The sequence below is a fragment of the Protopterus annectens genome, chromosome 7.part0 (genome assembly GCF_019279795.1).
Source record: "Protopterus annectens isolate FY-2018-M chromosome 7.part0, PAN1.0, whole genome shotgun sequence".
Taxonomy (NCBI): Eukaryota; Metazoa; Chordata; order Ceratodontiformes; family Protopteridae; genus Protopterus; species Protopterus annectens.
Genome location: NC_056739.1, coordinates 500,211,028 through 500,236,643, shown reverse-complemented (window position 1 = coordinate 500,236,643; position 25,616 = coordinate 500,211,028). Strand labels below are relative to the sequence as shown.

General features: G+C 41.3%; 1 long non-coding RNA gene across 3 annotated transcripts in view; it reads left to right on the top strand.

Moving 5' to 3' along the window:
• LOC122806569 overlaps window positions 1-25,616 on the top strand; it is a 204,074-nt gene that overhangs the window by 55,845 nt on the left and 122,613 nt on the right. For all 3 annotated transcript variants that reach the window (XR_006365522.1, XR_006365523.1, XR_006365521.1), the window contains exon 3: window positions 210-355. This is a non-coding gene — a long non-coding RNA (uncharacterized LOC122806569). The remainder of the gene's footprint in view (window positions 1-209; window positions 356-25,616) is intronic.

The window sequence follows — 25,616 nt, the reverse complement described above, 5'->3', positions numbered from 1 at the left end:
TCAACATTTTCACATTTCAAGATTTTGCATTAAGTATTATGACCTTAAGTATACTACTGTTCAGTAGGTTATTGTATACCTGTTTTGCATATCTGCTGTATTTTTTACAGGGAACAATGTTTCAGATACATTTACATTTCTCGGTTTTGTTACATTCCTAAAGGTTTTATGCAATACTAACAGGCTAATATATATTTCTCACTTTCCAGGACATATTTCTGTTGACTATATTGTCATGCGGTGCAAGCCAAAAGAAGCACACAAGGAAACTGACCTGCTTAGTTGGACATGCCAACCTGTGAACCATATTTGATATTTGATGGTATACCCAAGTGTTGTGACCACCATTATTTCAGTAAGAATTGATATATATATGAATGTATGTATGTATGTATGTATGTATGGGGGTATGGGTATACATTTTTAACAAAGTATGAATTACTAAATACAAACAACTATATTTAGTTGTGACCTGGGAGTGCTGTTTTGTCTGAGTCAGTTCTTGAGTTGTACAATATGCAAGTGAAATCTGTATGCATCAAAGCGAGTCCTGCAGAGTATAACTCACTCATTTTACTGGCTTTAGTAACTGTTCTGTAATGTCACTGTGTAAAATAAAACCATTTTGCATAGTCTCATAGTGCTTCTTATGTATTTCCCATAAAAAGGAAAACATGATACGTGAGTTGTGCTGACAGTGTCCTGGGTCATTTCTTCACTTTTCATTGTTGTAAGATTTTTATGGCTTCAATTTTACCTCATTCAACTTTTTGCCATAGTAGATGACTGTTACAAAAAATGAAAATCCAGAGGAAGAGAGCAGAGAGGTTGTGGGGAGTGTACACAATAGCACTGATTCCAGAAACAGCAGCAAAAGATGTGGTGTTCATAGGATCATAGGATCACAGGATCATAGGAAGTTACTAGGCTAATGACTCTAGGGCCCTTACAAGCCTAGTCAAGTTCTACCCTTATTTCTATGATCAGCACCTATTGTCCCTGTCTAAGAGGGACACAGGTGGAACCCCCAGGGTGAATTTACAGTCATCCATCCAATCATCCAGATTACGTTTGAAGAGGCCAATGAGGTGCTCTGTTTGACATGAAGTGGGAATCTGTTCCAAAGGTGTGTAACCTCTGGGAGACAAATCTGTCCTTCCAGCATGTTTTATTAATGTCACACACCAGGTAAAGGTATTTAGAGTGAATAACCAGTGTACCATTTGACCTTCGGATATAAAGCATTTCCAATAACGCAGGGTTAGAGATTGTCTTATATGCAAGGCAGAGATCACCTCTGAGTAGTCTGTATGAAATAGAATAAAGTGACGGTGATTTCAGATGATCCACATAGGACAGATGGTGGAGACCTTGAATTTTCCTTGTGAGGAACCTTTGTGGTCTCTCCAATTGCTGCAGGTGCTTGGAAAGGTACATACCAAAGGGGTGTTGTACTCAATTATTGGCCTGATGAGAGAAGAGTACAGGGAGGTTATACATTCTTTTTTCTGGAGGCAATGCCCTTACTTATGAGATGAGAAACATAGAATGCCCTTCTTACCACTTGTGGAGACATGGTGGTCAAAGGTAAGGTTGTTGTCAGCCTCTCTGCCCAGGTCCCTCACCACTGAGTGTGTACTTAAGGTGTTGCTATTGATGTGGTAGTTAGCAGGAACATCACATTTACTGAAGGGAATGATAATGCATTTTTTTGCATTGAGTTTGAGGCCATGAATTTGGCACCAATCATTTGTTTGTGTAATACCCTCTTGTAGGATGTTTACATCATCTGGAGATTCTATCCAAGCTCACAGTTTGCAGTCATCAGCAGACTTTGTCAGCCACAGACCTTTATTTTTGCTTGTACTTCAGAGAAATAGATTCCAAACAGGAGAGGTCCCAGGACTGATCCCTGTGGAATACCACTGGTTAAAGGTCTGCTGTTGGAGGTGGATTCCCCCATTTTGACTATATGAATTCTATTAGTGAGTCAGTTAGTGACCCATCTAACAATATAAACCTTGATGCCTAGTTGGGTGAGTTTGTCAATGATGCCTGAGTGTTGTTAGTGTCAAAAATCTTGGCTAAGTCTAGATAGGCTGTATGCACAGATTTCCCCTCATCCAGGGCCTTGGTGACTGTCTCAAAGAAGTCCACCAGGTTTAATAGGCATGATCTCCCTTTGACAAGTCCAAACTAAGTAGGGTCAGGTGTTTGGAGATTACCTATATCTTTGCTGATAAGGTCCATGATGATTCGCTCCATGGCCTTGCATATAATAATAAGGCTAATAAGTTTATAGTTCCCAGGGTCAGTGGATGCACCACCTTTGTGCAATGGAATACTGGTGGCTGTTTTTCATTCAGCTGGTATGAAGCCAGTGCTTAGACTATGATTGAAAAGAGTACCTAATACTGTTGCTAATTCTTGTTTTAGCCCATGTAGGATGCAGTCTGGCATGTTATCTGGTCCCATAGATGTGTTTTTGGCCTTAGAGGGGGCATTTATGACCTACCTTTTAGAGATACAAGGAAGGGGACAGGTGGTAGGGATGTCATGGGGTATGTGTGGCGGGGACAGGGGAATGAAGTTTTCGCAGAACCTGTCAGCCAACAGGTTAGCTATGTCCACAGGCTCAGTATATGTGATATCATTAACTAACAGTTCTGCACAAATCTGGGCCATTCCTTTTAGGTTACAGATGTAACTATAGAATGCCTTGTGGTTGTCCTTTGTTGAGGAATCTAATTTGGACTCATAGTTTGCTGTGGAGGACTTCACAAGAAGTCTTATTTCCATGTTTAAGCTGAGGAGGGAGTATTTCCAGTTTAGGGCTCACTTCCTCTTACTCTTAGACAGCAATTTCTTTATATTATGGTAAAGCCAGTTAATGGCAGTCATTCACCAGGCAGGTTTGCTCTTCCTTGAGGAGCTTGTTTTGGTTGTATCAGGTATGGCTGAGTTAATGCAGTTATACAGGTGTTTGTATAAAGCATTGGTGAAGAGCTCAGCATAATTGCCAGTTCCATCTGCAGAGGGTGGTGCAGTGAAGTTATTTATACCATCCCATAAGAGGTTATAATCTGCTTTGGAGAAGGTTTTTACTTTAGTTGCTGCTAGGGAAGTTAGGTGTGACAGATACTTTGAATGAGACAGATTTGTGTTCCGATCTCACCAGGGCAAACCTCACAATGGGGGTGCTACATTGATTTCCCATATTGGTGAACACCAGATCCAGGATGTTGACACCCCTTGTGGAGGTGTCAACCAACTGGTCCAGTTCATTGGAGTTAATGAAGTCAAGGAACCTTTGGGCAAGTGAGTTTGAGCATGAGTAATTTACCCAGTCAATGGATCGGTACTTAAAGTCCCCCAAACCCATGGTGTTTGGATGTATCTTGATAGACTCAAGTAGATCCAAATAGGCAGAGTGGGTGTCTTGATTCATGGAGGGGATCCTGTAGCTGGCAATGACTTGAATAGGTGTCAAACTAACAACTAATTGCACCTGAAGTGTCTCCAGGGAGTCATACTGTTTAACTAATCTGGAGGTGTATTTATCTTTAATGACTACACTGCCTCCTTTAGTTTTCACGCCTTCAGTTTGAGGTCTGAACATGTGGAAAGAGATGTAACCCTGTAAGGCTGGGGTGCTGCCCACAGACTTGAACCAAGTCTCTGTGACTGCACAAATACCTGTATCTTCCAAGGTGAGGACAGCTTCCAGTGAGTGCAGTTTTGTGTTGAGACTCCTAGTATTTAGCAACATAACCTCGAGGTTGTTTTTAGATTTAATTTTTATGTTGGGAATTTTGTTCTTGAGACACTGCCTAAAAAAGGCACTATGGGGGTGGCAAGAGCCTTATCCAGTAGCTGAAATCCCATGGGTGATAGATGAAGACCATTTCTGACAAAGCATTGAGGTCTGTCAATCATGTTATCCCAGGCTGACAGATACTGGATCCTCTTAGAATCACACTAGAAACTAAGCCAATTATTGAAGTCATTCATTCTCTGTTTGTATTGAGGCATCATTCTAGGTGAAGGTAAATTGCTGCTTAAGGCTAGGGACTTACCTGCCTGAGACACATATTCCTAGAGATCAGTCATGTCTTTCTTTATATAGTCCAGAGAGGTACATCTCAAGTCGTTCACACCAACATGGACTATGATGGAGTCATAACTGTACCTGTTGTTGACAGACTTGAGTGCGTGTGTGATATGGTGGATCCTGGCACCTGACAGACAGCTAACAGTGACCTTTTCCTTATCCAGCCTGGTGAGATGGACATCTGTGTGTCTCATGATAGAATCACCTATGACTAATATGTTTGATTTTGTGCTATGTCTTAAGGGCTTGGCAGTTGAGACACTGCTGCGTGAGCTATTATGTGTATTCTTTTCTGCAGAGGAGGTATTATGTGTAGCATACTTGTGTTTGGGAGGTCTCATTGTGGATATTGCTTTAGAGAAATATTTTAAACTTTGAGAGTACTTACATGTATCTGGTGACAGCTCTGGCCACTCCTGAAGCCTGGCAGTTTCGTCAACATTATCATTTGTATTAATATTAATTTCACTCAGTATAATTATGTACTCTTGCAAGAGCCTTAGTTAGCTGGCTTTGTATTGCCTGGTGGCAGTGATAACTACCTTATAGCCTGGGCAGGAGGGGGCACAGTGGGTAAGTTTTTGCCAGCCTTTCCCAGGTGTGTGTGTGTGTGTGTGTGTGTGTGTGAAAATCAAATCTGTCATTGTGTGTGTGTGTGTGTGTGTGTGTGTGTGTGTGTGTGTGTGTGTGTGTGTGTGTGTGTGTGTGTGTGAAAATCAAATCTGTCATTGTGTGTGTGTGTGTGTGTGTGTGTGTGTGTGTGTGTGTGTGTGTGTGTGTGTGTGAGAGCTACTTGGAACAGGGTCATAAAGCACTGGTTTCACAGACAGAGTGGTGAAGGACTTGGCTGAGGACTTACCTCATCAGTTGTGCCAGTGAGGAGCCTTACTGGTGACCTGGAGAGACACAGATAGAGAAATCCTGACCCTGGGCTAGCTGTGTTCCCTGTGTGTTCTTAAGGGAAATTGTGCTTGATGCAGAGAGGTCTGCATCTAGAAATACTAAGTGTATCTATTTTTGTTCCAAGTAAATGTCCCTCTCCAGTGTCAGTGGTACATATAGGCCTATCTCTGACCCTGCTTTATTGAAAATGCTGCATATCCACAAGTTAAATGGTACACAGGTTACTCGCTCTAAAGATCTTAACCTGGTATGTGACATTAATAGAACCTTCTGGAGGGACAAATTTGTCTCCTGGAGGTTACCACACCTTTGGAACAGACTCCCGCTTCATGTCAAACAGAGCATCTTATTGGCCCTCTTCAAACTCAGTCTGGATGATTGGATAGGTAAACATAAACTCACTCCAAGGGTTCCACCTGTGTCCTCTTGGACAGGGGCAATAGGTGTTGATCATGGAAATAAGGGTAGAACTTGTCTAGGCTTGTAAGGGCCCTATGACCATTAGTCTAGTAACTTCCTAAATAATAAAAGAGCATGAAAATACTAAATATCTATTTGCAGTAAACACCAGAGTTTCAATTACAGGAAATATTAAAATAACACCGATGAATAGATTCACACAGTTACAGAAAAACAGTACTTAACTAATCTCACTATATTTTCCTGACTAATCTAAAGAATACTATACCTTAGTTAAGTTACGTACTACAGCAAAGTAAAATGAGGTAGATGAGTTATCCTTCTATGTCAGGTTTCAGACTGCTCCTGAGACTTTTGTCTCCTCTAATATTAAAATATTATTTCTGTACAGAATGACACCACATACATCTGGTCATCTGACTTCTGGTTCCCATGCAACAACCTCATTGCTAGAAGTTGTCAGGATTTATCACACAGGTGTCAATAATACACACACACAGAGCCTTGCTAGGATCTGCTACAGCTCCTGGAAGTCATAAAACAATTTCAACCCTCTGTTCTTCCACAGTAGCAATTAGCTCCCTGTTAGAGACAATAAAGATGGCTTCCTAATACTTGGTTTCCTAGACACTTTGTCTCTGACTGCAACCAGAACTGTAAGATACAATCTTTATGGCCTAATTTAATTTCAACTATTTTTCAAAGTTTGCTGCAGCTGACAGCTCTTCTCTTCCAGTATCCTCTGTTACAATAACACATGTACATTTCTTTTCTTTCTAGCAGGGCACACTGTTGATATATTTTTAACACAAGCAACTTTACAAACATACTTTTACACACAAGTATCTGTACAAATCAGTTTGATACACAAATGGCATATACTTCTTTACAAATCTCCAACTTGCTTATGCTAGCATATGTTACACATCCATTACCCTACTTCCCCTGGCATGCCTGGCAATACCTCAGATCCTCATAGTATCAACATGTAGTTTGACTTCAACACACTGCACACTGCTTGTTTGCATGTAAGCAGGTTATTCCATCAGATTTAGGTGTTCAGTAGAATTACTTGTTTACTTCCTTGACAGTGTCACTGGATTATGTGCAGTACTAGTGAGTGAAGCCAAAGTAGTTAAGAGCCATTACCACAGTGTAAATATCTACATTAATGTAAACTGCATTGCTGACATCTGCAGAAAACTCCACTGACTGATATGTGACATATCAACTGATACAGTGAAAAACATGCTGCTTAAATTAAGATTATAGACAGCATTACAGGGGCAGATGTAATAAAGGGATAATTACTGGAATCAAGCAAAAACCCATGCAATAAAGTTGCCTTTTAAAATTTTTTTAGCTACATGTGTGACAAACACTGAGAGATTATTTATGTTTACTGATTTTTGATAAATAGTTTTATATATGTCTGCTTTGCTTTTTTAATTTAATATCGATTCGAGCAACAGATAACCATGCTATTGCTTATCACAGGTATATAAATGAAATTTAAGTAATTCAGACTCTGTAGTTACCATTCTCTCTCACTTTACATTAGCTGGACTGTTAGCCTATATACATTCTACACACACACACACACACACACACACACACACACACACACACACACACACACACACACACACACAAGATGAAATCCCTTTACTTGGGGTGTTTGAGAAGTGCAGAGCACCTCCCAAAAATGTACCATCTTTCCAAGCTTTCCAAGCTTATTTCTGTTGATCCGAAGCCTCAGAAGTTTTTTTTATTTTGGTGTTTTTATTGATGAAAGCTGTAAGTCTTGTAAATGTAGTGTTGAGCTCTGAGCCACAGCTATCTGCTGTAGTTCTCACATAATCAGTGACAGGCTGTAAAATCTTGTGTTTCAATGTTTTTACCACCATCATTGGACATCTGAAAGCATAGCCTACATCATCTTAGAGATGTGGGATTTGAACCCACATGGAAGTTATATAACTTCTGAAGTTTTATATTGTTATTTATACTGGACAATGGCAAAAGCCTTCAGGCTTTCTAGTGGGTAAATGTATAAGGAAGTTGCCCAAGTTGACCCCCTCATCGGGTTAACTAATGAGTTCATCTTATTTTTATTCATTTCCACTATACTTTATTTTATTTTTCTGTTGAGTACACTGGTATCTATACTATAAATCATTTTGTGTTTGTGTGTGTGTGTGTGTGTGTGTGTGTGTGTGTGTGTGTGTGTGTGTGTGTGTGTGTGTGTGTGTGTGTGTGTGTGTGTGTGTGTGTGTGTGTGTGTGTGTGTGTGTGTGTGTGTGTGTGTGTGTATACATACATATATAGATGTATGGGTGTCCTACACCCGACTGAACAGACACAATGCCAGTACCTGTGTGGTTGACACCATTTGATCAACATAGGCAGATGGTTGACAGGTGTCTGATCAACAATCACTGAGTAGGCAAATAGTCCCTTTCCCTTTCCTTGGGTATTGTGCAATCTCAGAGTTAGGATACATAATTAGTTGGGGATGTAAGGGGCATTGGTTTAGTCTGCTCCAAGGTAATCCTTGGACCATGTGCAGAATGTGTTGATATTTGCTAATTATACAGTTTTATGTCATTCTCCAGGGTGACGCCATTGTGTCTGTTCAATCATGTGTAGGACATCCATACATGTATGTATATAAAGGTATGTGTAGATGTACTTTATTAGCTCTACTATCATTTATTTGAGTTCTGCAACCTTGCTGCTGGTCATCTGATACTGTAGCAAGTTAGCTAAAAAACATTTTTTCAGTGTGGCAAGCCTTCCTATACTTAATGTGGGAGTGATGCTTTCACACATCCAGTCTTTAAATACATTTATCTTCCACTGTCTCTGTTACTTTAGACAGGAATGATTTATTGGGCTAAGCTCACGGATTAATTCAGACACCTGACCTTTCTAATTCTGGTGTTTCTAGTAAAAAAAAAAATTAAAAAAAAGACACACTGACGTCCCGCTCACCAGGCTGTACAAGGAGAAGGTCACGGTGAGCTGCCTGTTGGGCGCTAGAATCCGCCACATAACACAAGCACTCAGGTCACTCCACGGCAAGTACAAGTATGACTCAGTCATTGTCCATGCTGGTGTGAATGACCTGAGACATACCTCCCTGGGCTACATGAAAAGAGACATAGAGGAGCTCTCTGAGCATGTAGCCCAGGCCGGTATGACCCTGACCTTGAGTAGCATCTTACCCTCACCAAGAATGATGCCACAATATGAAGACAAGATGATCAATTTCAACAATTGGCTTAAGTGTTGGTGTCATTCAAAGGGGATCCAATGCCTGTCAGCCTGGGATGACATGCTCGACAAGCCACGATGCTTCGCTAGGGACGGCTTGCACCTGTCACCCCTGGGCTTTCGGATATTGGCAAAGGCTCTTGCTACCCCATAGTGCCTTTTTAGGCAAGGCTCAAAAGACAAACCCACCTCCATAGGTATCACAAGGGATAAGAAACTAAGAGTAATGCTACTCAACGCCAGAAGTCTAAACCTCAAGATGCACGCACTCGAAACTCTCCTTAGCATGGAGAACATCGATATCTGTGCAGTAACAGAAACCTGGTTCAAGGCTCCCGAGAGCACCCCAGCACTACCAGGTTATACCTCATACCATGCTTTTCGGCCCCAAAACTTGGACCGAACCACAAAAGGAGGGGGAGTATCAATATTTGTCAAAGATACCCACACCTCCAGGTTGGTGGCACAGCACGAAGCATCAGAGACAATCCATGTGCAACTAACTGTGGGTAAAACTGCCTTCCAGTTTATAGCCTGCTACAGACCACCCTCCCAAACACAGGAACCCCACTTGGCCTTCCTGAGAATACTGGAAAATATGAAGGTCTCTCCAAACACCATTATATTGGGCGACTTCAACTACCCAAACATAGACTGGGAGCATTACTCTAGCTCCAACACCCTAGCCCTAAGTTTCCTAGAATTTATAAACTCAAATGCTATGGAACAACTTGTTACCACTCCCACAAGAGGGGAAAACATACTGGACCTGATCATCACCAACATGGGGACACTATGTTCCAGACCAGAAGTGTATCCCTCACTGGTAAGATCAGACCATAAACTAATCTCACTGGATATTCACATCCCGACCCCACCCCCTGCCCAGAAAACCACAGTGAAAAACTTCTCTAAAGCAAATTTCACATGCCTCAAAACCGAGGCAAAATCCTTCAAAGCCCCCGGGCCTGTGGAAAATACGGCCCAGACTGCAGAATCCTTTATAAACGCATTCTATGAACATCTTCAGGAATGCATGGATCATGCAATCCCAAATAAAACCAAGACCCAATCCTCCAAAGGCAGACGTCCTGTCTGGTGGACCCCAGAAATAAACAAACTATACAATAGAAGGAGGAAGCTACTACATGATAGAGCAAAATCCCAAAAAGGGAAGGCATCTCTGATCAGTATTAGCAAAAAACTACGGGCACTCATAAAATCGTCTAAGGCCAGCTTCGAGAGAAAAATTGCACAGGACACTAAGGATAATCACAAGGCTTTCTTTAGTTATGTTAGGAACCTGGGTGGGAATTCCCAGATATGCTCAGAATTAGTCCAAAATGACAAAAATACACAGAGCCCACAGACATTGCCAACATCCTAGCTGACAGGTTCAGTGCAAACTTCTCCCCCCTCTCGCCACCAAAAGGACAAATATCTATCCCAACAGAGTGCTGCCCCGCTGACATCTCAGATGCTCAGGTAAGAGCCGCCTCTCCAAAGCAAAAAAACACAGCATCAATGGGACCAGATGGTGTCCCGGGCTGCATCCTACATGAACTCCAAGAAGAGCTAAACCCAAACATAAAACTACTGTTCAATCTTAGCCTTACTACAGGATATGTACCCAAAGAGTGGCGTACAGCAACAGTGGTCCCTCTCCACAAAGGTGGTGCCTCAACGGATCCTGGAAACTATCGCCCCATAAGCCTGACTAGCTTGGTCTGCAAAGCTATGGAAAGGATCATCATGGACCTCATAAATAAAGATATTGGGGACCTACAGACACTGGATCCTACCCAGTTTGGCTTTGTTAAGGGCAGATCCTGCCTCTTAAAACTGGTTGATTTCTTTGAAACAGTCACCAAGGCCATTGACGAGGGGAAGGTGGTCCACACAGCCTACCTGGACCTCGCAAAAGCCTTCGATACAATACCCCACTCGGGCATTATAGATAAGCTCACCAGCTTAAATATAAACCCCTATGTCACTAGATGGGTTGCAAACTGGCTCAAGGACAGAACCCACATGGTTAGAATAGCTGGAGCCATGTCAGACTCCAAACCAGTTACAAGTGGCGTCCCACAAGGCTCAGTCTTGGGACCTCTCTTGTTCGGTATATATTTCTCAGAGGTACAGGCCAACATGGAAGGACTGTGGCTGACCAAGTTCGCAGATGACTGCAAACTAGGCACCATAATAGACTCTCCAGCTGACACAAGCATCCTCCAAAAGGGCCTCATAGAAATAGACAACTGGTGCCAGAGCCATGGCCTCAAGCTAAACGCCAAAAGTGTATAGTCATCCCTTTGGCAAAAACAAAGTGCCCACAAATTACCACATAGGTGGTAATCCATTAAGTACAGAAGAAGTAATTAGGGACCTGGGGACCCAAGTTGATAGCAATCTCTCATTTGACAACCACGTGGCCAAAGTGGTTAGAAAAACATTTTATATAGCCCACCTAATCATGAAGGGATTCACATCTAGATCAGGGGAGGTCATCGTGCCTCTTTACTCATCCCTCATCAGGCCCATAATTGAGTACAATGCCCCTTTGGGATGTACCTTACCAGACACCTGCAGCAACTGGAAAGACCCCAAAAGTACCTCACCAAGAGGATCAAGGGGCTCAAACAGATGCCGTATGCTGCCCAGTTAAAGAAACTCCAGCTCTACTCAGTGGCATACCGCCTGCTCAGAGGCGATCTGTGCCTGACTTATAAAGCCATGTCCAACCCGGAATTAATGGACATGCTGCACCTCAGAAAATCCAAATCCCATCGAGCTACGCGCTCGAGGGACTTAAACCTCAGCACTGAAATAAATAGGACATGCTGGAGGGACAGATTCATAACCCAGAGGCTCCCATCACTCTGGAATAAAATCCCAGTCCAGGTTAGGCAGAGTCCCTCATTGACTCTCTTCAAGAGGAATCTTGATGAGTGGATGGGAGATCATAGGTTTATCCCGGGTATCACTTCTGTGTCACTGTTAGACAGAAGCGCAGTATACTAACCTCGAAAAAGGGCATAGCAAAATTAATTTAAAATGGGTGGCAAAAGCCATACACACTCTGGCTAGGCTTATAAATGCCCTAGGGCAGATAGCCTAGTATGAACCTATGAACCTATGACATTCATTTTCTGAAGATTTCCAGTATATTGAACAGGAAAATGATTTTGAGGAGACAAATTCTGCATCTCTTCTCAGATAACTAATTATGATTCAGAGAAGAGTGTTTCCTCTGATAGTACTTCATAAGAATTTTCATTTTCTGAAACCACATCCAGAATGAACTAGCTGCTTTGGTAAGAACATAATGCTATTCCAATGTCCTTGATAAAACTATTATGATTTTATTACAGTGGGATTTCCTAAACACATGCCTGTTCCTCTTGTTCTTCCAGCATTGTTGGGTGTTTTTATTATAGCTTGTAACTAGTCTGACAGATGGCCTGTACCCAAGAAAGCAGACAGATTGTATAAAATTACTCAGTCTCACTAATTTTTATTTTCTAATTCCATATTTGACCCTGCAGTGATTTCTATGGTAAATCCTTCTACTGCTAAAAATTAGATAAATGCTAACCCCTTCCCCTCTGATAAGGAAACAATTTCAGTAAAAAGTGTATACTTAGAAAGAATTCTTAATTGTTAAGATCACTGTTACTGTTTATGCTTGTATTCTGATGAAGTTCCCAGTTTAGGGGATGAAAGCGTTCAATCTGTATGTTTGGAAGAATAAAGACAGCTTGTACTGAAGAGTTGGCTGACTACAAGTGATTCCTGCTGCTGACAGTGTTGGTTTTGGGACATTGTTTTTTGGTTTATGCTTGTATTGTTTGAGAACATGAGGAACATTATAACCACTTTTCCCTCTGAGGAAAAATCTTCAATGAATGCTGTTGTAGCTTATGTGTCTTAAGTGACTAAACACGCTTTGAAGTGTGTTTATGTTTGTGTTTCAGCTGATGCCTCTTCCAGAGTAGCTGCTATTGTAACTGTTATAAGGTGGCTTGCTTGGTTCCATGCACAAAATCTACCTGAGGATGTTCAAGCCAAAATTCTGAATTCTCCTTTAGGCAGAGAGGTTATCTTTGGATCATCTGTTGCTGACTTCTTAAAAAACTGTGATGAGAGAGGGAAAATGGTTTAGGGAGGTCACCCTGATTTTTCAGCCTTCCTTCTCCAAGTTTGTTAAAGGTTTTACACCTGTCTGTGCACCTTTTTATAAAAAAACAAGATAAGCAGACACACCAAGCTTCTAACAAGCAGACTTTCAAAAAAAAAAAAAGAAAGAAAGAAAACAATGGTAATGGGGGTCCAAAAAGAAATGAAGAAAGAAAGGGCAGACCAGCAAGTCTAAATGACTATAGGACTATCTGCAGAATGCCCCCCCTACCCTGGAAAGCCTTTAAATCTTTCCCAAAATCTGGCTCTCCATTTCTCTCTTTGGCAACAGATAGTCTCAAACAAATTGGATCTGAGAGTGATTCGTCGGGGAATACAGGTAGCAGAGGGAATCTCTCCCTCCTTTCCAAGGAATTCCTCCTCATCCTCCAGCATCTGCTGACTTAGGGGTGATAGAAGTTGTTCCTCTTTATCTGATAAGGAAAGCGTTTTATTCAAGAATGTTTCTGGGTCCTGGAGGCCAGTCCCAAAGTTCAAAATGCTATATTTTCTTGATACATTACCTTTAATTTGCCCATTATGTTTCTCAGTAACACTAGATATAAAGGGTGCTTATCACATTCCAATAGCATCAGATTTCAAATGTTTTTTAAGGATTTCTTTGTCTAGATTGTACTTTAATTTCTCTGAATTACCCTTTGAGCTATTTCCTCAAATTAATTTCCCTGTTCATGGTACTGGGAATTTTCAGAAAATGAAGAATTATGTTTTCTTTTGCCAGTAAAGCCAGCATGAGAGGGGTCAAGAGCTTGAATTAAGGTCTGAGCTAAACCAAATAAATTATTCCTGTCTAAGATAACTGAGACAGTGGAAGATAAATGTTTTAGCTTTCTGCTTTTTTAACAGAAATTTCTGTTGAAGCAGACCTCCTATAAGGCACATCACCTCACAGAGCAGGCAACCCAGGCTGGCTAGACAGGTAGGTAGGCATGTAGGCATTCCCCACTCCCTCCTCAGAGACTGAGAAGTGTGGTTTTCCCATTCCTACAAAGGACACTCCACAGCCACAATGGACATGTCTAACCCCCAGTCCATGGTGGCTGGACAGACTGCACCATAGGAAAAGAAAGAAGAACATGAGTGGTATGAAGAACCAGAAATGGCCACCGCAGTCACCCATCTGTGGATGAGATAAATTCATAGCCTGGAAAAGGGGCAAAGGCTGCCTGGAAATGTTTCTTTTGTGCCCAGAGGAAATAAAACCTAAGGAAACAGTAAGTTGTTCTATGGTAAAGCTGACAATGAAGCCTGAAGTCCTGGTAACACTGATAGCAACAATCAGTAAAATAAGTAAGTATCAAAAAAGTAATATTTTCAAAAGAAACTACCATGAATAGCACAATATATACTTGCCCCAACCACTCAACTCAGTTAATAAAAGTTTTCACCAGTTAAAGCAAAAATAAACTATATTTCTATACATTTTTACTCTAAAGTAAAAAGTAGCACGTCAGAATTTTAACTGACTGCAATAAACATAGAAGTTCTAGCATAAAATAAAGTATTTCACAGAAAAAAACAACACTTCTGTTATTACATAAAATGTGAAAGTTTTTTTTCCCTAAGGGGAACTTCTCTGCCTGGCAATGGAGTAACGCTAGCCAACTATTGACCCTTGAAAGCCTACAAAAGGAGCTTTTTTTGATGGTAGGAAAGCTCTGAAGGGTTTGATGTCAGACCATTCATCTGCTTGAGGTGTCAAAGGTTTGGGCACATGAAAGGTCCCCTTAAGGTTTGGAAGCAGGCCAGCTGTTTTAGCCTATATGTGATATAACCCGTATAGCTAAGGCTACTGCAGCAGTGATCAAATGGTGAACAACCATTGATTATCAGGTTTACCTGCATGAAACATCTAGTCATTTAGAATTCAGCTAAGATATTCACTGATAGTATAGTGTAGTTTGATCTACCTGCCTTTATAAGTGGACTTAGAATAGAAAGTTGTTAATACTGAATGTAAACAATGCAATAAATATGTCAAATCTTCCTCCCATTAAGGATCCAGTCAAGTAAATGCAGTCTAAGTAAGTGCAAATGAATGGAACTAAGGCTTTACAGGCAGTAGCAGGTTTCCCATTGAGTCTGTTTGTTGTAGAGTACTTCCAATGTGGCTAGCAGTTCGGGAAAATAGTTAGTTGGACCTATATCTGTCTATTTTCCTTTCTAGTATCCTACTTTTGAAATATGCTTCAATGGGGCGCAGAATTTAATTTGCATTTTGTTATGGCAATATCAGTATTTCCTTCCTGATACACTGAAACCCACTAAATATAGTTGCAGCTTAAAGTGAATGTCTTCCTAGCAGATGTGGTATTTTAAAATGAATTACTCAAAATTACGTGCTATAGAAATAGAGACTGTCCAAGTGACACTTTGCTTAGTAGGACATACAAGATTACAGAGACAGTAAACCAAGCACAAAGCTGTACTAACTATTAAACATATGATTAGAATTAGGAGAACTATTTCTTCCTAGTTACATTTTGCTGAGATTACTTAACTCTACTTTATTCTTCTCACATAAAAAATTATAAGATTATAGGATTATAGGAAGTTACTAGGCTATTGGCCCTGAGGCCCTTACAAGCCTAGCCAAGAATTTAGCCCATTTTCCCACAAATCAGCACCCGATGCCCCTATTCAGCAGGGACACAGGTGGAATCCCAGGGGTGTATTTTCTGTTCCCCATCCAGTTATCCAGGCTGTGCTTAAAAAGGGTTAATGAGATACTAGGCTTCACATGGAGAGGGAATCTATTCCACAGAAGGGGGAGTCCCTGTGACAGAAATTATGATTAAAAATAATAAAATATATGTCTTAGTAAAAGTATAAATATGATGGTAAACATTTAAATAGGCAGTGTTGTTAACATCAGGTTTTCTTATTAAAGTTTTTTTACCTAAAGTATTGCAGGAAATGAGATAACAAAAGCTTCCTAACGTATTGCCAAGGGTCAGACTAAAATAACAATACATTTCATCTTTAATGTGTAAGACAAAGGTCAATTAAATAATGTTGATGTAGGGAAGCTATCAAAGCAAAGAGGCAACTGCCTTCCAAAGAAAAAAATTATTCAAAGTAAGCTTGGCTAAAACAAGATAAAAAACTGGAACCACCGATAAAACATGAATAATAATATCATTACACAACCTATGGTTATGTATGGCCAGCAATCTAGTAAAATATGAGACTGTGTGTGTGTGTGTGTGTGTGTGTGTGTGTGTGTGTGTGTGTGTGTGTGTGTGTGTGTGTGTGTGTGTGTGTGTGTGTGTGTGTGCTTGATACTTTGTAACCAGAACCTGATTACAGGATTGAAATTGGCTACCACAACAAAAACTGTTTCTTCCAGCAATTAATCAGATTGAACTTTACATTTACCTACGCTAACATACTGCAGCCCCTGAATAACGGTGTCTATGGGATTGCAATTGGCTACCACAACAAACACTGTTTCTCCCAGCAATTAATCAGAGTAGGTTACACATATAAAAATCATTTGTTAAGCTTTCTCTTACAGTGCTGTGTAATTAAGCAAGTCACCATTTTGGTCAGCCATAGGGCTCTTTTCTACTTGAATGTTTGTCTCCTTCCCCTGTCTAAAGTACACTAACTCTTACATCTGTCTCTCTGACCCTAATTTTTACAGATATAATTTGTACCTTTCTGGCTTTCTAACACTCAGACATAGATTTCTGTTGAAAGTTTTACTTCCTTGTCTGACATTTGAACAAGTAACCCTTGTAAAAATTCTCAAAATTGTATACTGTTGGTCTGTCTTTCCTGCTAAACATAAGTAAAATTAAAGAGTGCTGAGTGCAAGTAACATTAAAGTGCTGAGTGCAGATTTTAGGCCCTTACATTCAACTTACCTCTGGTGTGGTGTCTTGAGTCAATCAAGGTATTCCTCTAACCACTCCTACTGCCTTCTCCCCCCCCTTTCCTTATACAGGTTAAACTGCTACAACTTAGTACAAGCATTGGTTCATCCCTGCTCCGCTTGCCCTCGCTTTGCTCAGGCTTGCTTCGTACCCCATCCTGCCCCCAAATCCCTCCTGCCCCTGGTGCTGCTACATTTATTGGTACTAGACCACATCCTACTTTTTAAACCAATCAGTAACAGCTTGTCACTCAACAGCACCACCCTCAACCTGATACCACCAGTCCTCTAACTCTAGTATTCCTTTTGCCTAAGTTTCAAGTCTCATTCAGTAGGTATGCTATCACCCAATATAGTCTTACTAACTCTACTTCTACCCCTGTTACTCATCCCATATCTCCTAACCCCCTACGAATGTCAGGATCACCCAGGTTTCCACTACCTAGATAATAATGAACCCTTACTCACTCCCCTCATGCTTACCTCCTTAACCCCTAAATACTACCATCTTACTAGACCTAGTTACATTAGTCCTAAAACTAGACACTATTACAAAACTTTATTTAAAATCTTAAAACTCATACTCAGGATACACTACAACCTCACAAAGGATGGCGACATCCACACAAACCCTGGACCATCCCCACCTGTTGGCCCTAATCCCCCTACTATATCACCTACCACCATAGCTCCAACAAATAGACCTCCTAGCTCATTGCTGGCCTGCCATCTAAGCATGCCCTCTTAGCTGTTCATTCCCTAGATATATTATGCTTAACCGAAATGTGGCTAAAGCCTGGCACCAAGGACCATGGGATTCTGCCACCAGGGTATAGTATGTTTCAACTAGACTGTACCACCAGAGAGGGTGGTGGGGTAGCCATGCTTTACAAGTCTACCCTATCTGTCAGCATAGAAACCCAACCGCCACTCCAGTTCAATAATGCTGAAATTCTTATCTCAAAACTACAAATTAACAAAAACAAAAATGTAAACATTGTCTGTGTCTACATTCCCCCAGGGAGGAACACAGAAACCTTAGAAGACTTCTTATATTGGTTATCTAATAACTACCTCCAATGAAATTTCCTGCACGTAAGGAGTTGCACAGCTATGAAAATGACAAAAACAAAAGAAAAACGCCAGCAACTGGTGAACTGCTGAAAAAGTAGTTTAATAATAAACTACCAAAGCAACATTAAAGCTCAATGACATACCGGTTTCGGCCCGGATTTAAACCTGGCCTTCTTCAGTGTATTACAGTAGAGCCAATCATAAAATGCTTTTATATAATCCAAAGTCATGTGATTGGTTAAACAAAAGATGTCATGCTCATAAATATTTAGCAAAATTGTATATCTTCCAAATATATTAAATAACCCACAGTGAGTCATAAATAGGAGATATAACCAAAATGCATAAAAATAATATACTATGCTAAAAATATGCAACAAAAGTAAATAGTTATACATATATGTTTATAAACATTCATTAAGCCCTGGGTTAAATAAAGCACCAAGTTTGGTGATCCATATGTATAACTATTTACTTTTGTTGCATATTTTTAGCATAGTATATTATTTTTATGCATTTTGGTTATATCTCCTATTTATGACTCACTGTGGGTTATTTAATATATTTGGAAGATATACAATTTTGCTAAATATTTATGAGCATGACATCTTTTGTTTAACCAATCACATGACTTTGGATTATATAAAAGCATTTTATGATTGGCTCTACTGTAATACACTGAAGAAGGCCAGGTTTAAATCCGGGCCGAAACCGGTATGTCATTGAGCTTTAATGTTGCTTTGGTAGTTTATTATTAAACTACTTTTTCAGCAGTTCACCAGTTGCTGGCGTTTTTCTTTTGTTTTTATCTAATAACTACCCCCAAGAAACAATTATTCTAGGGGATTTCAACATTGACTGGAACACTTGCTCTTGTGAAACCCCCACAACCCACATAAACCTCTATGGATTTACTCAAATCATAACCTCCCCCACCAGGACAGGAAAACCCAATAACAAGGAAAGTACCATAGACTGGATACTCGTCAATACCCATCTTCAATCTTATAAATCAGACACTTTGCCTGATGACCTAAGTGACCACTGTCTCACCTATGTAATCAGGCTCAAATTAGACTGCTCCTACCAACCCACCTATGGAACATTAAGAAACAACAAGAAATTTATTCTCACCAAGTTTCAAAATGAACTTAAGGCATGCAACTGGTCAGTACTAAAAAGTCTCCCCCCTAGATGAAGCAGTAGCATACTTTAACACCAAATTCCTTGCTATTCTTAACTCCCATGTTCCCAGCTGCTCTATTAGAACCAAAGTTAATATTGCATCATGGCTTTCTAAAGATACCAAAACCAAAATTTCACTCAGAAACAAAGCATGCGCCACCTACCGAAAAACAAAAGCCCCACTTGATCAACTAAGATTCAGACAGCTAAGGGATGACACCAAAAAAATCAATAACCTTAGACAAAAAGAACCACTACTACCATCTACTGCAAAAACACCAAAAGTTCTGGGTATTAATAAATAAACTACTCCACCCAGGTCAAACCACCACTAAACCTCCCTCAGCTTCCCAACAAAAATCCCCAGTAGACATTGCTAATAACTTCAACAGCTTCTTCACAGAGGCTATTCAGTCTCTAGCCAGCCAACTCTCTCCCAATGGCTCTAATTCTAATGTAGCCACACCCAGTGCCCAAACATACTTTACCTTCCAACTTGTTCCTACTCAACTTATTCATGCCCTACTTAAGAAACTAAGACCCAGCACCCTGGCTGCTAACCTCCTCCCAGCAGACTGTCTGCAAAAGGCTGCTGACACCATAGCATACCCCATCTCAATCTTGATCAACAGAACTATATCTGAAGCTACTTTGCCCACTATATGGAAAATCTCCCATATTATACCTCTCCATAAAGGAGGCAGTTCCACTGAACTGTCAAACTTTAGACCCATAGCTATTCTGTCACCTCTACCTAAAATTATGGAGAAGTATGTACACATACAGCTCATGCACTACCTCACACAGAACAAGCTGTTGTCCAACTTTCAGCATGGCTTTAAGTCACACCACAGTACTACTTCTGCCCTCCTCTCTTTCTCTAACGTCATTAACCACAACCACAATAATAACAAACTATCCTCAAGCACTCTTTCTAGATCTATCCAAGGCTTTTGACATGGTTGACCACAAAATGCTTATAAATACCTTGAAGGCCTTCTCCTTAAACAACCATCCACTCCAGTGGTTTCAATCCTGCCTGCAGGGCAGGCAACAGGCAGTCCAATGGCAGGACAAACTATCATTTCTCCTACCCATCACATTAGGAGTCCCCCAGGGCTCGATACTAGGACCCCTTCTTTTCTCCATCTTTATCAACGACCTTCATTCAGTCATCCCAGATGCTGCCTGCATTCAATATGCGGATGACTCCATCTTGATTTGTTCTGACACCTCACCAGCTACTTTATTCACATTAACTCAAAATACCTTAATACAGTGGAAAAATGGCTCTCCAATCAACATCTAATCCTAAACCCCAACAAAACTAAGTTGCTCCTCTTCTCCCCCACATGCAGCATCCCCCTGCCATCCTTTAACATAACTGCTAACAATGGCACTATAATCTCCCCAGAAGCCCAAACTAAACTACTGGGTGTCATAATTGATAACAACCTGAAGTTTGATGCGCATATCAATCAAACTATCAAAACTATTAATAAAAAAACTTGTCTCTCTTTATAGAATCAAACCTTTTCTTACCCCACTTGCTAGAATTGCAATTGCCCATTCCCATCTGCTGTCAACTCTTCTCTATGCCTCACGTCTATTCTCCAACTTAAACAAAACAGATCTTAATAAACTTTCATCCTGCTATAACCACATTGCCAGATTTGCTACTGGCACAGCCTACCAGACACACCACTGTCACAACCTAAATCGCCTAGGATGGCTTAAACTGCCAAGCCTACTGCAGTTCAACCAGCTAATAGTGGCACATAAAGTCCTTTACCAACCAGAAAATACACCTGCACTAAAAAATATTTTCAGCCCCTACACCAGCACCCGACCACTGCGATCATCCACTAGACTTCTAGTTCAAACGTACAAATCCAACTACTCAGCTGGGGACACTCTGTTTGCCAACTCTGCTGGAAAAACATGGAACAGACTCCCAGCTGACTTGACCCTAGAAACCTCACTAACTCAATTCCAAAACAAACTCAGGAAATACTTAAAAACCCATTGGCTATGTCCTTGCACTAACCCTGTCTAGTGACCTCTCTATTTCTTAGGTGCCTTACCTTCAACTACTTCTAACTTTTTTCTACCACTCCATGTCAGGAAGGGTCAATTGTATAACTGCTGCTCAACGTGTCTTAAACCTGAATGCAATGTTATGTATATATAACTTTGAAAATAATGTTATGTTTTGTAAAGTGTTTTATAATAAGTTAGTACTATATGTGCTAAATGCTGATATTGCTTATGACTATAATCTGCTTGAAACTAGCATTTACTAAATGTTCAATATGTATTATTATCTTGGAGCTTTTCTCCTCGGGCCTCCGCTGAAAATGGACATATATCCAGTCAGACTATCCCGGTCAACAAATGTAAAATAAATAAATGATTATGCCATGATACATACCATGGGTCCACAAACCCACCACTGGGGATGTACAAGCCAGTGCATTTCTTTGTGCCTGTCCCAAGCCCGGATAAATGGGGAGGGTTGCGTCAGGAAGGGCATCCAGCATAAAATTTTGCCAAATCATACATGCAGACAAAAGTACACATATACATACCTAACAACAACCGTCACCAGTACTGTTGGCCAACAGGGTGCTGGCGGAAATTGGGCTACTGTTGGCCGAGGGAGGAGAAGAGGTAGAAGGCATGGCCAAAGGCAGGTAAAGGCTAGGACTGTGATAGTGAGGGTCGGAACTTTAAATGTTGGCAGTATGACTGGTATAGGGAGAGAGCTAGCTGATATGATGGATTGAAGGAAGGTTGGTATATTGTGTGTGCAAGAGACCAGATGGAAGGGGAGCAAGGATAGGTGTATCGGATGCAGGTTCAAATTGTTTTATCGTGGTGTGGATGGGAGGAGAAAAGGCGTAGGCATTATCCTGAAGGAACAGTATACTAAGAGTGTTTTGGAGGTGTAAAGAGTATCAGATAGAGTGATGTTTATGAAGTTGGAAATTGATGGTGTAATGATGAATGTTGTTAGTGCATATACTCCACAAGTTGGGTGTGCGATGGATGAGAAAGAAAAATTTTGGAGTGAGTTGGATGAAGTGGTGATGACTGTACCCAAGGGTGAGAGACTGGTGATTGGAGCAGATTTCAATGGACATGTTGGTGAAGGGAACAGAGGGGATGAGGAAGTGATGGGTAGGTACGGCGTTAAGCAAAGGAATGCAGAAGGTCAGATGGTAGTGGATTTTGTGAAAAGGATGGACATGGCTGTGTTGAATACATATTTTAACAAGAGGGAGGAGCATAGGATGACATACAAGAGTGGAGGAAGATGCACACAGGTGGATTATATCTTATGTAGAAGGGTCAGTCTGAAGGAGATTGGAGACTGTAAAGTGGTGGCAGGGGAATGTGTAGTTAGGCAGCATAGGATGGTGGTTTGTAGGATGACATTGGTGATCAAGAAGAAGAGGATGAGTGTGAGGGCAGCACCAAGGATCAAATGGTGGAAATTGAAAAATGGTAATTGTGAGGTGATGTTCAGGGAAGAGTTAAGACAGGCACTGGGTGGCAGTGAAGAGTTACCGAATAGCTGGGTAACTTCAGCTGAGCTAGTAAGAGAGATGGCTAGAAATGTGCTTGGTGTGACATTTGGAAAGAGGAAGGAGGACAAGGAGACCTGGTGGTGGAATGAAGAAGTACAGGAGAGTATACAGAGAAAGAGGTTGGCGAAGAAGAAGTGGGATTGTCAGAGAAATGAAGAAAGTAGACAAGAGTATAAGGAGATGAAGTGCATGGCAAAGAGAGAGGTGGTGAAGGCTAAGGATAAGGCGTATGACAAGTTGTATAAAAGGTTAGACACTAAGGAGGGAGAAAAGGACCTGTACCGATTGGCTAGACAGAGGGACCGAGCTAGCAAAGATGTGCAGCAGGTAAGGGTGATAAAGGATAATGAAGGAAACTCACAAGCGAGGAGAGTGTGTTGAGCAGATGGAAAGAGTACTCTGAAGGGCTGATGAATGAAGAGAATGAGAGGGAGAGAAGGTTGGATGATGTGAGGATAGTGAATCATGAAGTGCAGTGGATTAGCAAAGAGGAAGTAAGGATAGCTATGAAGAGGATGAAGAATGGAAAGGCTGTTGGTCCAGATGACATACCTGTGGAAGCATGGAGGTGTTTAGGTGAAATGGCAGTGGAGTTTTTAACTAGATTGTTTAATGAAATCTTGGAAAGTGAGAGGATGACTGAGGAATGGAAAAAAAGTGTTTTGGTACCGATTTTTAAGAATAAGGGTGATGTGCAGAGCTGTAGTAACTACAGAGGGATTAAATTAATCAGTCACAGCATGAAGTTATGGGAAAGAGTAGTGGAAGCTAGGTTAAGAATGGAGGTGATGATTAGTGATCAGCAGTATGGTTTCCTGCCAGGAAAGAGCACTACAGATGCGATGTTTGCTTTGAGAGTGTTGATGGAGAAGTACAGAGAATGTCAGAAGGAGTTGCATTGTGTCTTTGTGGATTTAGAGAAAGCATATGACAGGGTGCCTAGAGAGGAGTTGTGGTATCGTATGAGGAAGTCGGGAGTGTCAGAGAAGTATGTAAGAGGTACAGGATATGTACGAGGGTAGTGTGACAGTGGTGAGGTCTGCAATGGGAGTGACGGATGCGTTTAAGGTGGAGGTGGGATTACATCAAGGTTCAGCCCTGAGCCCTTTCTTATTTGTAATGGTGATGGACAGGTTGACAGACGAGATCAGACAGGAGTCCCCGTGGACTATGATGTTTTCAGATGACATTGTGATCTGTAGTGAGAGCAGGGAACAGGTAGAGGAAACCCTGGAGAGGTGGAGATATGCTCTAGAGAGAAGAGGAATGAAGGTCAGCAGGACTAAGACAGAATATATGTGTGTGAAGGAGAGGGAGGATAGAGGAATGGTGAGGATGCAGGGAGTAGAGGTGGTGAAGGTGGATGAGTTTAAATACTTGGGATCAACAATTCAGAGTAATGGTGAGTGTGGAAGAGAGGTGAAGAAGAGAGTACAGGCAGGATGGAGTGGGTGGAGAAGAGTGTCAGGAGTGATTTGTGACAGACGAGTACCAGTAAGAGTGAAAGGAAAGGTCTACAAGAGGGTAGTGAGACCAGCTATGTGATATGGGTTGGAGACAGTGGCATTGACAAAAAGGCAGGAGTCAGAGCCTGACATGGCAGAGTTGAAGATGTTAAGATTTGCACTGGGTGTGACGAGGATGGACAGATTTAGGAATAAGTATATTAGAGGGTCAGCCCAGGTTGGAAGGTTTGGAGACAAAGCCAGAGAGGCAAGATTACGTTGGTTTGGACATGTGTTGAGGAGAGATGCAGAGTATATTGGGAAAAAGATGCTAAGGATGAAGCTGCCAGGTAACAGGAAAAGAGGAAGGCCTAAGATAAAGTTTATGGATGTGGTGAGAGAGGACATGCAGGTGGTTGGTGTGACAGAGCAAGATGCAGAGGACAGGAAGACATGGAAACAGTTGATCTGCTGTGGCAACCCCTGACGGGAGCAGCCGAAAGAAGAAGAAGAAGAAGACATACCATGGGTCCACAGATACCTAGCAAACTTCCATAACCAAATGAACAGAGTCTCTCAAGTCCAAAAACATGACAAAATGGCATGCTACAAGGTTCAGTACTGGGGTCACTGCTATTCAGTTTATTTATTAACAACACAGAAAAAAATCTGCCATCCTGAAAAACTGATAAACATGGAGATTGTCTATCATAGGATCATAGGAAGTTACTAGGCTAATAGCCCTGATGACCTTACAAGCCCAGCCAAGAATTTAGCCCATGTTCTGACAAGTCAACACTCGATGTCCCTGTCCAGCAGGGATGCAGGTGGAATCCCATGGGTATATTTTCTGTTCCCCATCCAGTTAACCAGGTTGTGATTAAAAAGGGTTAATGAGGTACTCTGCTTAATGTGGAGATGGAGTCTATTCCACAGAGGGGGAAGTCTCTGGGACACAAATCTGTCCTGCCAACAAGTCCTACTGATGTCACAGACTAGGTTGAGGTCACGCATGTGGATTGCTCAAGTGGAGCTTGATTTGTTGATATGCAGCTGTCCCATCAAGGTGGGGTCTGAGATTGCTTTGTATGCCAGAAAGAGCTCACCTTTGAGGAGTCTGTATGAGACTGAGTACAGGGACAGGGCCCTTAGCCTATCTGTGTAGGGTAGATGTTTGAGGCCCTGGATTTTCCTGTTGTGGAACCTCTGTGGTCTTTCCAGCTACTGCATGTGCTTTGTGAGGTGCATGCTGAAAGGGGCATTGTACTCAATAATGGGTCTTATAAGAGAAGAATACAGGGATGTAATGACCACCTTGTACCTGGATGAGATACCCTTACTAATGAGATGGGCCACATAGAAAGCTTTCTGTACAATGAAGGCAATATGGTGGCCAAACGTCAGTTTGCTATCAACCTGGGTGCCCAAGTCCCTCACGACTGATTGCATACTTAGGACCTTGTTATTAATATGATAATTTGTGGAGATGTCACGCTCCCCAAAGGAGATGATGATGCATTTTTGGCATTCAGTTTGAG